Genomic DNA, 14,049 nt, shown 5'->3' with positions numbered 1-14,049 from the left:
AGCGCAGGGTTTTGTGAAGTGTTCTTCTTGCAGTGCAGTACTACTGGTACAGAAGGTGAATGGTCCCTTCGCTATATAGGTGGTGAAGAAGTCAGTCCTACCCCTTTCATAGAAGGTTTCAGAGGACTCTTAGCTCCTATAACATCAGTGCCAAACACAATCACCCTATGTGCTCTCGACACACCTACACCAGAGAACAGTGAGACTTCAGAGCGCTTGTCTTCACTACCATGGTACATTGTAGCATGTCTGGTGAAGAGTGCTCTCCCCTTGATGTAATTACTCCACCTCACTGAGAGGTCCACATTATGTCATTATGTCAGCAGGAGACCATCTCCTGATGACACAGCATGGGGTAGACACTGCTTTAAGTTGATGTAATTTACGTCGTTCAGGGAGGTGGTTTTTTCACACCCTGAGCCACATAAGTTACACTGACATAAACAAACCTAGAGTCTCACTCAGTACCAAGGATAGGTGAGACGCAGTCTTCTGCTTAGAGGACTTATGAAGTGATGTATCCCTCTTTGTGAAGCGGGTGTCCACCTTTAGTTTCCAAATGCCTCTGCTTAGACAAGTCCTTGGGCTTGATCAAGGATTGCTAGGGAGCCTTGTTGCTACAGGGGCACTACACAGAGGCTCCAGCCAGCAAGCCAGGGAGCAGGAAGGATCAGAATTGGAATGAGGCCTCTTGGAGAGTTCTATGAAGTGGCTGCAAAGTTGGAACTCCCCAGCTTGTCCAGTCCAAAGGGAAAGGATTGACAGATTTTGCACTTAGAAGAAATGTGTGATTCTCTGCATCAACACAGGCAGGGTCCCTAGCCAGGCTTGTGGGCAGGCCAGGCAAGGCTTAAAGCCTGGAATCTTGGGCATACTAAGTGCTTCAGACATTGGAGCAGCAAGTAGGGAAAACCCCTAAACCCCAAAACGAACACTAACAGCTAACTAAAGGAAAAAAAGTGAATTCAAGCAGGACTGCCAGCAAAAGCTGAGGACACCGAAGGGTTCTGTCTCAGACCACAAGCAATAGAAAGGAATTAGAGAGCAGAGAGGTCCTTCGGGGCCATCTGCCTGTCCCAAGTCAAGATAAAGGAGGAGGGTTGGGCGTGGGGCTAGCAACTCCACCCCGTAAAAAATCAACCTGCTACAGAAACGCCAACAATAGAGACAACAGAGACTTTTACCCTGGAAAAAGAAGGGTCTTCAATTTGAAGATGCATGACGCTGGGTGGTAAAAGCCGTGAGGAAGCCACTAAGCCGATTACCCTTCTTGCAACCAGGAGGATTACCATAGGCACATGGAACGTGAGGACCATATACAAGTCAGGAAAGACAGCGCAGGTTGCAGCAGAGATGAGGAGCAACAACCTGACCCTATTAGGCATTAGCAAGACAAGACGGATGCAAGCGGGGCAGAGACAACTGTTGACAGGAGAGTTGTTGCTGTATTCAGGACATGAAGAGAGCGACACACCCCACACACAGGGAGTAGGCTTCATTTTGTCCAAGCAGGCACAGAGAGCACTGATTGGTTGGGAGGCACATGGTCCCAGGATCATCACAGCATCCTTCAGAACTAAAATGAAGAGGATTAAGATGAACGTTGTTCAGTGCTATGCTCCAATTAATGACAGCGAAGAGGAGGACAAAGATTATTTTTACAACAGACTCCAGAAAATATTAGAGATTCTCCCAGACAAAGACATCATCATCCTTATGGGACATTTTAATGCCAAAATTGGACCTGACAACACAGGATACGAACAAGTCATGGGGACCCATGCTCTGGGAGAGATGAGTGAGAATGGAGAGAGATTTGTGGATGTGTGTGCACTTAACAACCTGGTCATAGGAGGTAGCATCTTTCCTCACAAGCGGATCCACAAGAGTACCTGGGTATCACCAGCAGGCATGACAGAAAATCAGATCGATCATGTCTGCATTAGCAAGAAGTTTAGAAGATCCTTGCAGGACGTTAGAGTTAGAAGAGGAGCAGACGCGGCGTCCGACAATCACTTAGTGGTGGCCAGATTGAAGCTGAAGCTGAAAAAGAACTGGATAGACGCGTCAGACAGAAAAGTGAAGTACAACATCAGCCTTCTGAAAGACCATAAGACCAAGGAAGATTTTGGACTGAGGCTGAAGAATAAGTTTTCAGTATTACAGGATCAGTCTGAGGAAGAGGAAGATAGTGTACTAAACAGATGGCAGAAAGTGAGAGACACACTTAGGTCAGTATGCCAGGAAGTGCTTGGAATTAAGAAACACCAGCAGAAAGAGTGGATCACAGCAGAAACCTTGATCAGGACAGAAGATAGAAAGAAGAAGGCGGCACCAGTCAACAAGAGCAGGACTAGAGCAGCAAAGGCCAAAGCTCAAAAAAAGAGTATGCTGAAGCCCACAGAGTAGTGAAGAGGAATATCAGGAAGGACAAGAGAGAGTATGTGGATGAACTGGCAGCAGAGGCGGAGCAGGCAGCCTACAGCAGTAATATGAAACAGCTGTATGATACTACTAAGCGACTGTCTGGAAAGTTCAGCAAGCCAGAACGTCCCGTTAAAGATAAGCAGGGAAAGTCTATAAACAGAAATAGAACAACAGACGAACATATGGGCGGAGCACTTTGAGGAACTCCTGAACAGACCAGCACCACCAAATCCACCAGATATCAACTCAGCTAACGAGGACCTCCCAATTAATTGCGATAAAACAACCAGAAACAAGATCAGAAAAGCCATCACCATGATGAAGAATAGAAAGGTGGCTGGACCTGATGACATCCCAGCAGAGGCCCTGAAAGCAGACCTGGATGCTTCAGTGGAAATGCTGTACCCCCTCTTTGAGAAGATATGGGAAGAAGTAGTGATTCCGGTAGACTGGAAAGAGGGATATCTCATCAAAATCCCCAAGAAAGGAGACCCTAGTAACTGTGCCAATTATAGAGGAATCACACTCCTGTCGGTGCCAGGGAAGGTCTTCAACCGAGTCCTCTTAGAGAGAATGAAGAATGCCATTGATCCACAGCTACAAGATGAACAGGCAGGTTTCCCGCAGAACAGATCATGCACGGACCAGATAGCAACGCTTCACATCATAGTCGAGCAGTCTATAGAGTGGAACTCCTCATTGTACATCAATTTTGTTGACTATGAGAAAGCATTCGATAGCGTGGATCGATGAGACCCTTTGGAAGCTCCTTCGGCACTACGGCATCCCAGCAAAGGTGGTCAACCTGATCAAGAACTCATATGACAGTACACACTGTAGAGTGATTCATGGAGGGCAGCTTACTAACAGCTTCCAGGTGCAAACTGGAGTCAGGCAAGGATGCTTGTTGTCACCACTTCTTTCTTCTCGTCATCGATTGGACTATGAAGACATCCACCTACGAGCATAGGAACGGAATCCAGTGGACTTTGTGGACCCAGCTTGATGACCTGGACTTTGCTGACGACCTTGCACTCCTTTCGCACAGTAAACAGCAGATACAAGAGAAGATCAATTAGTGGCAGCCATGTCATCACAGGTTGGCCTCAACATTCACAAGGACAAGACCAAGATCCTTAGGATTAACTCCACCAGCAATGACCCAGTCACACTGAATGGAAGCCCCCTGGAAGAAGTGCAGTCCTTCGCCTACCTAGGTAGCATCATCGACCAGCAGGGTGGCACAGACGCAGACATCAAAGTAAGGATTGGTAAGGCAAGAGCAGCCTTCTTACAGCTCAAGAATATCTGGAGCGCTAGAGAGCTGTCTTTGGCAATAAAAATTCAACTGTTCAACTCCAGTGAAATCACTCCTACTGTATGGAGCTGAAACCTGGAGGATAACTAAAACAACCATCAGGAAGATCCAGACCTTCATAAACAGCTGCCTCAGAAGGATTCTCCAGATCCGCTGGCCAGACACCATCCGTAACATCCACCTCTTGGAGAGGACCTGTCAACTCCCAGCAGAGGAAGAAATCAGAAGGAGATTGGGGTTGGATAGGACATACACTACGCAAGCAGCCAACTAACATTACCAGACAGGCACTGCGGTGGAACCCTCAAGGCAAGCGGAAAAGAGGCTGTCCAAGGAACACCTGGCGACGTGACCTTCAGGCTGATAGCAAAAAAATGGGCTATACTTGGAACCAGTTAGAACGAATGGCCCAGGATAGAGGACTCTGGAGATCTGTTGTTGGCAGACCATACCCCGATTGGGGTGACGGGCATGAGTGAGTAAGTAGAGAGCAGTTGGTTCATGCTGCCCTTTATATACATGGTGTGACAGACCCAGACCAGTGGGGTACAGGAGTCTGGTAGAGGGCAAATATACTGGTCACTGGATGAGTATTTTTCTGTTCCCTGACTGACCACAGCAGGGGCTGCACTAGAGTAATCAGGAACCTGCTAGAACCAATTAAGACAGACAGGCTGATTAGATCACCTGCAGCCACTCAAGGCAGGCTAATCTGGGCACCTGGGTTTAAAAAGGAGCTCACTCCAGTCAGGTGGGGAGGAGCCAAAGGAGAGGAAGTGTGTGTGAGGAGCTGGCAGCAAGAGGCACCAGGAGTTGAGAGTGAGAGGGTGTGCTGCTGGAGAACTAAGGAGTACAAGCGTTATCAGATACCAGGAGGAAGGTCCTGTGGTGAGGATAAAGGAAGTGTTTGGAGGAGGCCATGGGGAAGTAGCCCAGGGAGTTCTAGCTGTCATGCAGCTGTTACAGGAGGCACTATAGACAGCTGCAATCCACAGGGCCCTGGGCTGGAACCCGGAGTAGAGGGTCGGCCCGGGTTCCCCCCAAACACTCCCAACTCCTGATCAGACACAGGAGGAGTTGATCCAGACTATGGGGAAGATCACCGAGGTGAGCAAATCTGCCAATAAGTGCAAGACCCACCAAGGTAGAGGAGGAACTCTGTCACAATGGTTAAGAGTTTGAGGAGGCGCAGAGCACAGGAGCAGACCAATGAACATGGCCATTAAAAAGTCTTCTGGTCTCAGGTGCCTGGAGAACATGTGCACCCTCTGTGAATACCAATTGGGAGAAGCGCTTGAAGAACTACTCAGATCTTCCCTCTGGCACTGTGCTCCTACCTCTTCTAGTTCCATCATGTACATCAGCGTATTCTTGTTGGAATATTTGAAAATATATGACCACAGTCAAATAGGCAGTCAATTGACTTTGACTAGTTACAGCTGACCACCGTGTCAAGCCTACCATCCACAGAGCTAGACATATAAATCATAGAATAATAGGACTGGAAGGGACCTTGAGAGGTATACTAGTCCAGTCCCCTGCACTCAAGGCAGGACTAAGTATTATCTAGATCAGGGGTCAGCAACATTTCAGAAATGGTGTGCCAAGTCTTCATTTATTCATTTTAATTTAAGGTTTCGCATGCTGGTAATACATTTTAACGTCTTAGAAGGTCTCTTTCTATAAGTCTATAATATATAACTAAACTATTGTTGTAGGTCAAGTAAAAAAGGTTTTTAAAGTGTTTTAAGAAGCTTCATTTAAAATTAAATTAAAATGCAGAGTCCTCCGGACCGGTGGCCAGGACCCCAGCAGTGTGAGTGCCACTGAAAATCAGCTCGCATGCTGTGTTCGGCATGCGTGCCATAGGTTGCCTACCCCTGATCTAGACCATCCCTGACAGGTGCTTATCTAACCTGCGCTTAAAAATTTCTAATGATGGAGATTCCACAACCTCCATAGGCAATTTATCCAGTGCTTAACTAGAAGACCTCTTATTTTGCCTTACTGAACGTGAAGCACATACAACTATTTCTAAAGGAGAATTATTTGGTGGAATTTTTAAACAAGTTTTCAGGCTGTTAGTAGCAAATGTAAATTTTTTCCACTTAGTAGTGCATTCAAGAATGTAGCAGGTCAAGTTAGGAAAGCAGTATTAATAATTTTCAGAGGTCTAATTAAGATTCCCCAGAGCTGAGGGCATATAATTCTGGAGCACATGCTCCAGAATAGCTCAGTGGTTTGAGCATTGGCCTGCTAAACTCAGGGTTGTGAGCTCAGTCCTTGAGGGGGTCAGTTGGGGACTGGTCCTGCCTTGAGCAGGGGGTTTGTCATAAACAGATAAGTAAGAGTTAATAGAACAGTAGTACTTCATATCTCTTTTGCCTGTAAAGGGTTAACAAGTTCAGTGAGCCTGTCTGTCACTGGACCAGAGGACCAATCAGGGGACAGGATACTTTCAAATCTTGAGGGAGGGAAGTTTGTGTGCTCTGTTAGGATTTGGTGGTTGTTCTCTCTGGGTTCTGAAAGTGACCAGACGTGCAACCAGGTTTCTCTCCAATCTCCCTGATACAGGTTCTTATAGATTCAAAATAGTAAGTTAGGCGTATGTTTTTCTTTATTTGCAAATGTGTATTTGGCTGGGAGGAGTTCAAATTTGTCTCTTGCTGAAAGGATTTTAAATTTGTACTTGTATACTTAGGCTGGGAGGGTATTCCCAGTGTCTATAGCTGAAAGACCCTGTAACATGTTCCATCTTAAATTTACAAAAGATAATTTTTTATTGTTTTTCCTTTCTTTAATTAAAAGCTTTTCTTGTTTAAGAACCTGATTGTTTTTTCATTCTGGTAGACCCCAGGGGACTGGGTCTGAATTCACCAGGGAATTGGTGGGGAGAAAGGAGGGAAGGGGGAGAGAGAGAGAGGTTAACTTTCTCTCTGTGTTAGGATTACTTTCTCTCTCAGGGAGAGTCTGGGACGGGGAGAGAGAAGGAGAGGGGAAGGTGAATTTTCCTGTTTTAAGATTCAAGGAATTTGAATCACAGTGATCTTCCAGGGTAAACCAGGGAGGAGAAGTCTGGGAGAGGCAATGGTGAGGGAAAGGGTTTACTTTCCTTGTGTTAAGATCCAGAGGGTCTAGGTCTTGGGGGTCCCTAGGCAAGGTTTTGGGGGGATCAGAGTGTACCAGGCACTGGAATTCCTGGTTGGTGGCAGCGCTACAAGTACTAAGCTGGTAATTGCGCTTAGAAGAATTCACGCTGGTACCCCATCTTTTGGACGCTAAGGTTCAGAGTGGGGGATTATACCATGACAGGGTTGGACTAGATCTCCTGTGGTCCCTTCCAACCCTAATAATCTATGATTATTAACTGACTAAATCTTGGAATTCAACTATCCATGAAAACAGAAATTAAATCTTAAAGTACCTGGTATGTTCAGGGTTCATTCCAGGCTGCAGGTTCACTATCTTTGTGCCAGAGCCTGTGAATACAATAAATATGAGCAGCTAAAATGACGTAGCAGCATATGCAGTCCATTGCAGCAAGTCATTAGCTATGCTATAAAGCAAAATAAAATCAGAACTATTACACTGCTCTACAGCCAAAATGCTTCTGAAATAAATGTAGTCCAACCTTACTAATTCTGGGTCACTGAGAACAAAAATGATGCTTAAAATTGTTGATTGGCTCTAGTTTTCAAGATATGCTATTGGATCAGTATATACGACCCTTGACTTGGGAATGGCGGAGGATAAGTGAGTTATAAAGGGAAGGTATCTCAATTTAAACCAGAAATGACTAAAATACATCTTTGACTGGATCTATGAATAAATCTATGACTGGGTTTGGACAGTACTTGCTTTTTGGGCAAAACAATGAATGATGCAATCTGAAGCCGGTATTGTGTCATACATGATATGAATTGCGCCATGTTTTTCTAGAAGTCATAAATGATGCAATCATAACAAAGCTTACATCGCTCTGCTGAACAAATTGCCCTATATCAGCTCTAGAAATCATACAGTGTGGTGCTCTTATTTGTCAGTGTTTGATTTTGCAAAGGGACACATTTCCGTTTAGCCAAAGTGAGCAGAGATGCCTCGTACTTGTGTGAACAGTGCAGATAACTTCTGCTATGTTTGTGGTGAAGTGACTTTTGCATCACAAAAGTGCAGTATAACCACTATGGTTAAGAAAGCCTATCACCTTTCTTTTGGCTGCAAAATTGGAGATCAGGACAAGAGGCGGGCCCCACACATATGCTGCAACACTTGTGCAACAAATCTTTGCCAGTGGTTGAACAGGAAAAGGAAATCTATGCCTTTTGCAGTGCCAATGATTTGGAGAGAGCCAACAGATCATACCAGCAATTGTTACTTCTGCATGGTGCCTCCACTTGGGAAAGGTGTGTCAAAGAAGAAAAAAGTGGACTGTGCATTATCCAAACTTTCCATCAGCTATACGCCTGGTACCCCACGGAGAAGGACTTCCGGTTCCTGATGCACCAGAATCATTCTCATTTGAGTCAGATGAGGAAGAGGAAGAGGATGAAACTTCTGGTCCTGAACCATCAATGTCACAGGACCCACATTTTCTCCCATCCTCCTCCTCTGAACCACACCTCATAACACAAGGTGAACTGAATGACCTTGTCAGGGATTTGGAACTACCCGAGAGTAAGGCAGAGCTGGTGGGTTCCAGACTACAGCAGTGGAATCTCCTGGAAGGCTTTCAGGGCAAATGGAGCCCATCAATGCTTGCAGACTATTGCTGGACAGTGACAAGAGATGCTCCATTTAATGAATACAAGAGACAAGCCAAGAAGCGCCGAGTAGACACTGAATAGGACTAAACTATGCACATAAGTTTTTTGCCTTTTGTTTCATAATAAATTTTATTTATATAACCCTTTTGCTGATTTTTAAAGTGTTACATAGACTGGTGAAATATCACGTAAAGCAACCATAAACATATGAAAAGACCTAGGTTTACAAATTTATGATTAAAACTATCTACACAGTACACAGACATAAAATGTAAAAACTTAAATATCTTAGAAACAGTAGCCAATCAGTTGTTTTAATTGTCATATTTGAATTCAGCACATCAAAATACATAATAAATATCACATTTTATCTCTGAAGCAGACGACTTCTCAAAAATTGTAGACCAGTGTTATTATTCATTTGGAAGAAACACTTTGGAATGGTGAAAGCATCCTTATCCTACAATACTTAAGAAAAGTTAAGGTCAACGATTGCAATTTCCAAAGGGACCCAGTGGGGTTAGGCACCCAAATCACATGGGTTTTCAATGAGGAGCAGGCACTTACCTCCCTGAAAGGACTTTTAAAATCCCATCCACTACTTGTTATAAAATTTCATTAACCTTACATGCTATGAAAGAGATCATACCAAACATGTTTAGTTCAACACTATCAGATCACATGGAAAATTATATATTCAAAGATACACATACTTTTTATGGGCAAAAAACAAAAAAACACCCAGCGCAAAGCTACAAACCCCAGAAAAGCTTAATAAGCCCATGCAACTACAAACATTACCCCTATCCAAAACCAAATAAGTCACCAAGGTGACAGCCAGATCGTTTGAACTCTATCATTCGTGGGAGGAACAAGTATTCCTGTAAGACCATTGCATTTTTTGTTTTGGAGGTTTGGTTTGGACATTATATGCCTTTTGGAACTTCAACCATTTAAAAAGGGGGGATGTATTTTTTCTAACCCTGGATTTGTGAACTATGCTATTGGTAAACAATGTTAATGCACTGTTGCACGACTTTGTGTTAGCAAAGGGACAGCTATAATAAATTTGGTTTTTGTTGTGACATCCCAGAACCTTCTGCCATGTTACTTTACACTGAAGTTAGCTATTTTTGTTAAAATTCTCAAACCTGTATTCTTATGGTCTTACCCAGCGCTCTACATTTACCAAAAATATGAAGTTCCTACTACAAATGAAATTTCATGACTGTAGATGCCTAATTTCTCACAAAAATGGTCCCAAAAAAAGTGACTCCAAGTTTTCAATATGGTTTAAAAACAAAAAACACCACCAGCTTCTCAACTATACTAGCTAAAAAAAAAAAAAAAAAAAAAATTTAGAACAGTAATTTTCAACTTTTTTTCATTTGCAGATCACTAAAATTTTTTGACTGCAGATGTGGACCCCTTTGGAAATAGTACACATAGCCTATGGACTACCAGGGATCCGTGGACTACAAGCTGAAAACCACTACTTTAGAAAATTAAGCATTTTTGAATTTCAAGTGTTTCCTCACCCTATCCCCAAAAAATCCAACTATGAAACATATGAAAGAACTATCCAGGTGCATCCTTAATTATGGATCTCCTATCAGCACCTTTATCATATCATCATAGTACAGAAGATGGAAAAAGGGTATCAAGAAAGAAAATATGAAACTGAGGGAATATGACAGAACTGCTTCTTTGGACTTTTTGCCTGCAATAAATGTCCATATTTTTGCCATTTTTAGCAGTATGGTGATTGGGAAGCTTGAGTACCCATGCGATTGAAAAGTAAAATTAGCTTCTTTATCCGTATCTCTACTTGCTCCAACTGTGTATCTGCTGTTTTGGAACCCATCCTGTACTTATCAGAGGGGTAGCCATGTTAGTCTGGATCTGTAAAAACAGCAAAGAGTCCTGTGGCACCTTATAGACTAACAGACGTAGTGGAGCATGAGCTTTCGTGGGTGAATACCTACTTCATTGGATGCATGTCACATGCATCCAACGAAGTGGGTATTCACCCACGAAAGCTCATGCTCCAAAATGTCTGTCAGTCTATAAGGTGTCACAGGACTCTTTGCTGATCTTGTACTTAAGTTTCAGTAACATGTAGGTTGTTTGCATGGAAATATTTTTACTTCATAATGGAACCTGGAGAATGAGAACATGAAAGGCTTTGCTCCTGATTATATATTTAAACAAAAGAAGTCCTATTAGGCCAGTTTTGGGGTCATTTTGAATTCTTGTGCTTATTATTTAGTCTGTATTTCAATGTGACAGTATGCCTTGGCCAGGGATTAGCAACCTTTGGCACGCGGCCCACCAGGGTTCACTTGTTTACCAGCTATGTCCACAGGTTCGGCCAAATGTGGCTCCCACTGGCCGCAGTTCGCCACTCCAGGCCAATATGGGTAGCAGGAAGCGGCGGCAAGCACTTCTATCAGCCCGTGCCACTTCCCGCAGCCCCCATTGGCTTGGGACAGCAAACCACAGCCAGCAGGAGCCACGATCAGCCAAACCTGCAGATGCGGCAGGTAAACAAACCGGCCCAGCCGCCAGGGTGCTTACCCTGGCGGGCTACATGCCAAAGGTTGCAGATTCCTAGCCTAGGCTCTCAGTGTGGCTGCAAAATCTCAACTAGGTCAGCCAGAGGAGCCAACACTCAGCATGAGCAAAATAAGAGTTATTTTACTATCTCTGTCACATGATGTTCGTGTGGAAAGCCCATCAAAGCTCGATTGATGGAGCAGCACATAGCAACTTGGGACAAGACATTATGGTCAGGAAATGAACTATAGCTATCTCCCACCTGAATGAATAAGCGTGTCTCAAAGTGGAATAGGCTTCTAAGGGCTTGTCTACACTACCCACCCACCAGATTGGCGGGAAGCAATCGATCCAGCGGGGGTCAATAGACGCGATAAATCGACCGCTGAGCGCTCTCCCATCGACTCCAGTACTCCACCAGAACGAGGAATGCAAGCGGAGTCAACAGGAGAGCGTCAGCTGTCGACTTACCACAGTGAACACACCGCGGTAAGTAGATCTAAGTACGTTGACTTCAGCTACGCTATTCACGTAGCTTAAATTGAATATCTTAGATCAGGAGTCAGCAACCTTTCAGAACTGGTGTGCCGAGTCTTCACTTATTCACTCCAATTTAAAGTTTTGAGCGCCAGTAATATATTTGAATGTTTTTAGAAGGTCTCTTTCTGTAAGTCTATAACATAACTAAACTATTGTTGTATGTCAAGTAAATAGGGCTTTTAAAATGTTTAAGAAGCTTCATTTAAAGTTAAATTAAAATGCAGAGTTCCCCGGACCAGTGGCCTGGACCCAGGCAGCGTGACTGCACAGAAAAATCAGCTTGTGTGCTGCCTTCGGTATGCATGCCATAGGTTGCCTACCCCGTCTTAGATCAACCCCATGCGATAGTGTAGCCCTACGGAAGGTTGTGGAATCCCTGTCATTGGAGATTTTTAATAACGGCTTAGAGAAACACCGTTCAGGGATCATGAGGTCCTGCCTCAGCACAGGGAGTTGGACTAGAAGACCTCTGGTAGTCCAAACCAGTACTACATTTCTCTGATTTTAAGTGAGAGAGAAGGCTGTCCTTAGGCAAAAACAGTACCAGACTTAGCTCTCATTGTTCTGTATCTGCCAGAGATGTAGAAATAGCAAGCCTAAGCATTTGGAACACTGGTAAAATTTTCAAAAGCACCTAGGGACTTAGGCTACTAAGTCCCATTGATTTTCAGTAATATTTAGGAATGTAGTCACTTAAGGACATATGAAAATTCTACCTTGTCTAGATAGATGTTCTATTTCCTTGTTCTTCTATTTTTAAGATTACCAGAAAAGCTTCAACAATAGAAATAAATTTAAATGTTAGATTTTTCTCAGCACCCATCCCTTCACTGAAAGCATAACTAACTAACTTACATAAGCCAAACAGTTATTTTAATTTTTTTTAAAAGCCACACAGAGGGATTAAAAACACAATGATTAATTCTGTAAATGGCAAATTACAGCCAAAAGCCTTTGAAGTAATATTAAAAAAACCTGATGTGTATAAATATTTCATTGCTCTTTAATCATCATGATTTAAACATGGGATAGCATGCTTACTATATTTTTATTTGAATATCTTAAAAATGTATTTGAAACAAAGAGGTTGCTAAGATTTTAAATGAGTATCTATAAAGTCCAAAAGAGTAGCAAAACAGGGGTAACAAAATGGGCACAGCAATCCTTTAAAGTGTGCCTTTTCTCTTTCAATTTAATTTCTCTCATCTGTAATGTGTACCTTTTCAGAGGAGTCATAAAACTGATGTGGTTACAGCTATGATCCTGCTGAATCATTTAATCAATTTGTTGCAGTGGAGGTGGAACAAACAGTATTGCTTTAACCAGTCAGTCATACTAAAAAGCATATTTCACTGCTGCAAATTCCATACCACTTTACTGCCCCACAAAATGAATATTCATAATATACATACATTTGTTAGACTAATTTTTCTTTGTGAAAAGATTAATGGTCTTTCCAACAGTCCCCACTGCACATCCAGATCTGATAGAGGACAGGAGCTATAGAACTTCATCCCACAGATGTTCCAGTCTTGTCCCTCCCTGTTAATTAGTGAATCCACCAGGGAGCAAGCTGCTAAAAAAAAAATTAAATCACATCTTCACTGTATTGATGGTGAGATCTTATCTTTCTGCTCTCAGCTCCAGAATGTTCATATATAAAGCATTTTTCCATGATAACAAGATCAAGGTATTATTAACATGTGACTTAAGTGAGATACCCTGCTCCTCAGATTAGCATCAGTTTTGAATGATACCTGTTGAGCTCTAATTACTCTCGCCCCTCGCTCCACCGAAATGGTCACAAGGTGCCTGTTATCTACCAGGTAATGAGCGCTGGGATAGGGCGGAGGCTCGATCACTGGATGCCCTCGGGAGGGGTGAGAAGTGCCCCCGAAGGTAGCAATGGGGATAACGCAAACAATGAGTCGTGGAGTTAAAACTGAGGGTTTATTGAATGGGTCACAGGTGCGGATAAGGACCAACTTAATACTAGTTACAACTTGGGCCTACAATACAATATTAGAACAAATAATAAAAATACTGCAATTACAAACAGAACCTGACCCTGGTACCGCTCTAGGCCCCAGTAGTTATTCAGGTCCTTCCAAGGGTTAGTAAGGGTGCTATTGGTGCTATTATTAAGCATAAACGCAATTACACGTCTAAGTAAAAAAAATGCAGTAAGACAGTTAAAGATTGCCGTGAGACTCCAGCCAATCCCCCTTGCGTTCAAGGTTTCCTGGTTACTGGGTTTCCCCTCGCAGGAGCCTTGGGGCGGCTAGAATCGGCTTTCATCTCCGGCTTACAACAGACGATTACAGGCTCAGTTAGTTAGCAGAATTAGCAGCTAGGCATACTTACACACACAAACCACAAAAGTTTCATCACCACCGGCAAACGGGTAGGCTTCTGAGAACACGGAGCCGAGGGAGACCTCGAGTT

The 14,049-nt window shown here is 43.4% G+C and overlaps 1 protein-coding gene across 6 annotated transcripts in view; it reads right to left on the bottom strand.

Moving 5' to 3' along the window:
* The window catches only part of PALS2 (protein associated with LIN7 2, MAGUK p55 family member), a 145,981-nt gene that overhangs the window by 75,944 nt on the left and 55,988 nt on the right, over positions 1-14,049 (bottom strand). The window contains exon 1 of one of the 6 annotated variants that reach the window (XM_050938641.1): positions 13,017-13,072. The exons of the other annotated variants lie outside the window; for them this stretch is intronic. The gene's annotated coding sequence lies outside the window, so the exon portion shown is untranslated. Of the gene's footprint in view, positions 1-13,016; positions 13,073-14,049 lie in introns of those variants that run through there. 6 annotated transcript variants of the gene reach the window in all.

Source organism: Gopherus flavomarginatus, chromosome 2 (assembly GCF_025201925.1).
Source record: "Gopherus flavomarginatus isolate rGopFla2 chromosome 2, rGopFla2.mat.asm, whole genome shotgun sequence".
Classification (NCBI taxonomy): Eukaryota; Metazoa; Chordata; order Testudines; family Testudinidae; genus Gopherus; species Gopherus flavomarginatus.
The sequence above is the reverse complement of the archived record's forward strand: the minus strand, read 5'-3'. Positions and strand labels throughout refer to the sequence as shown.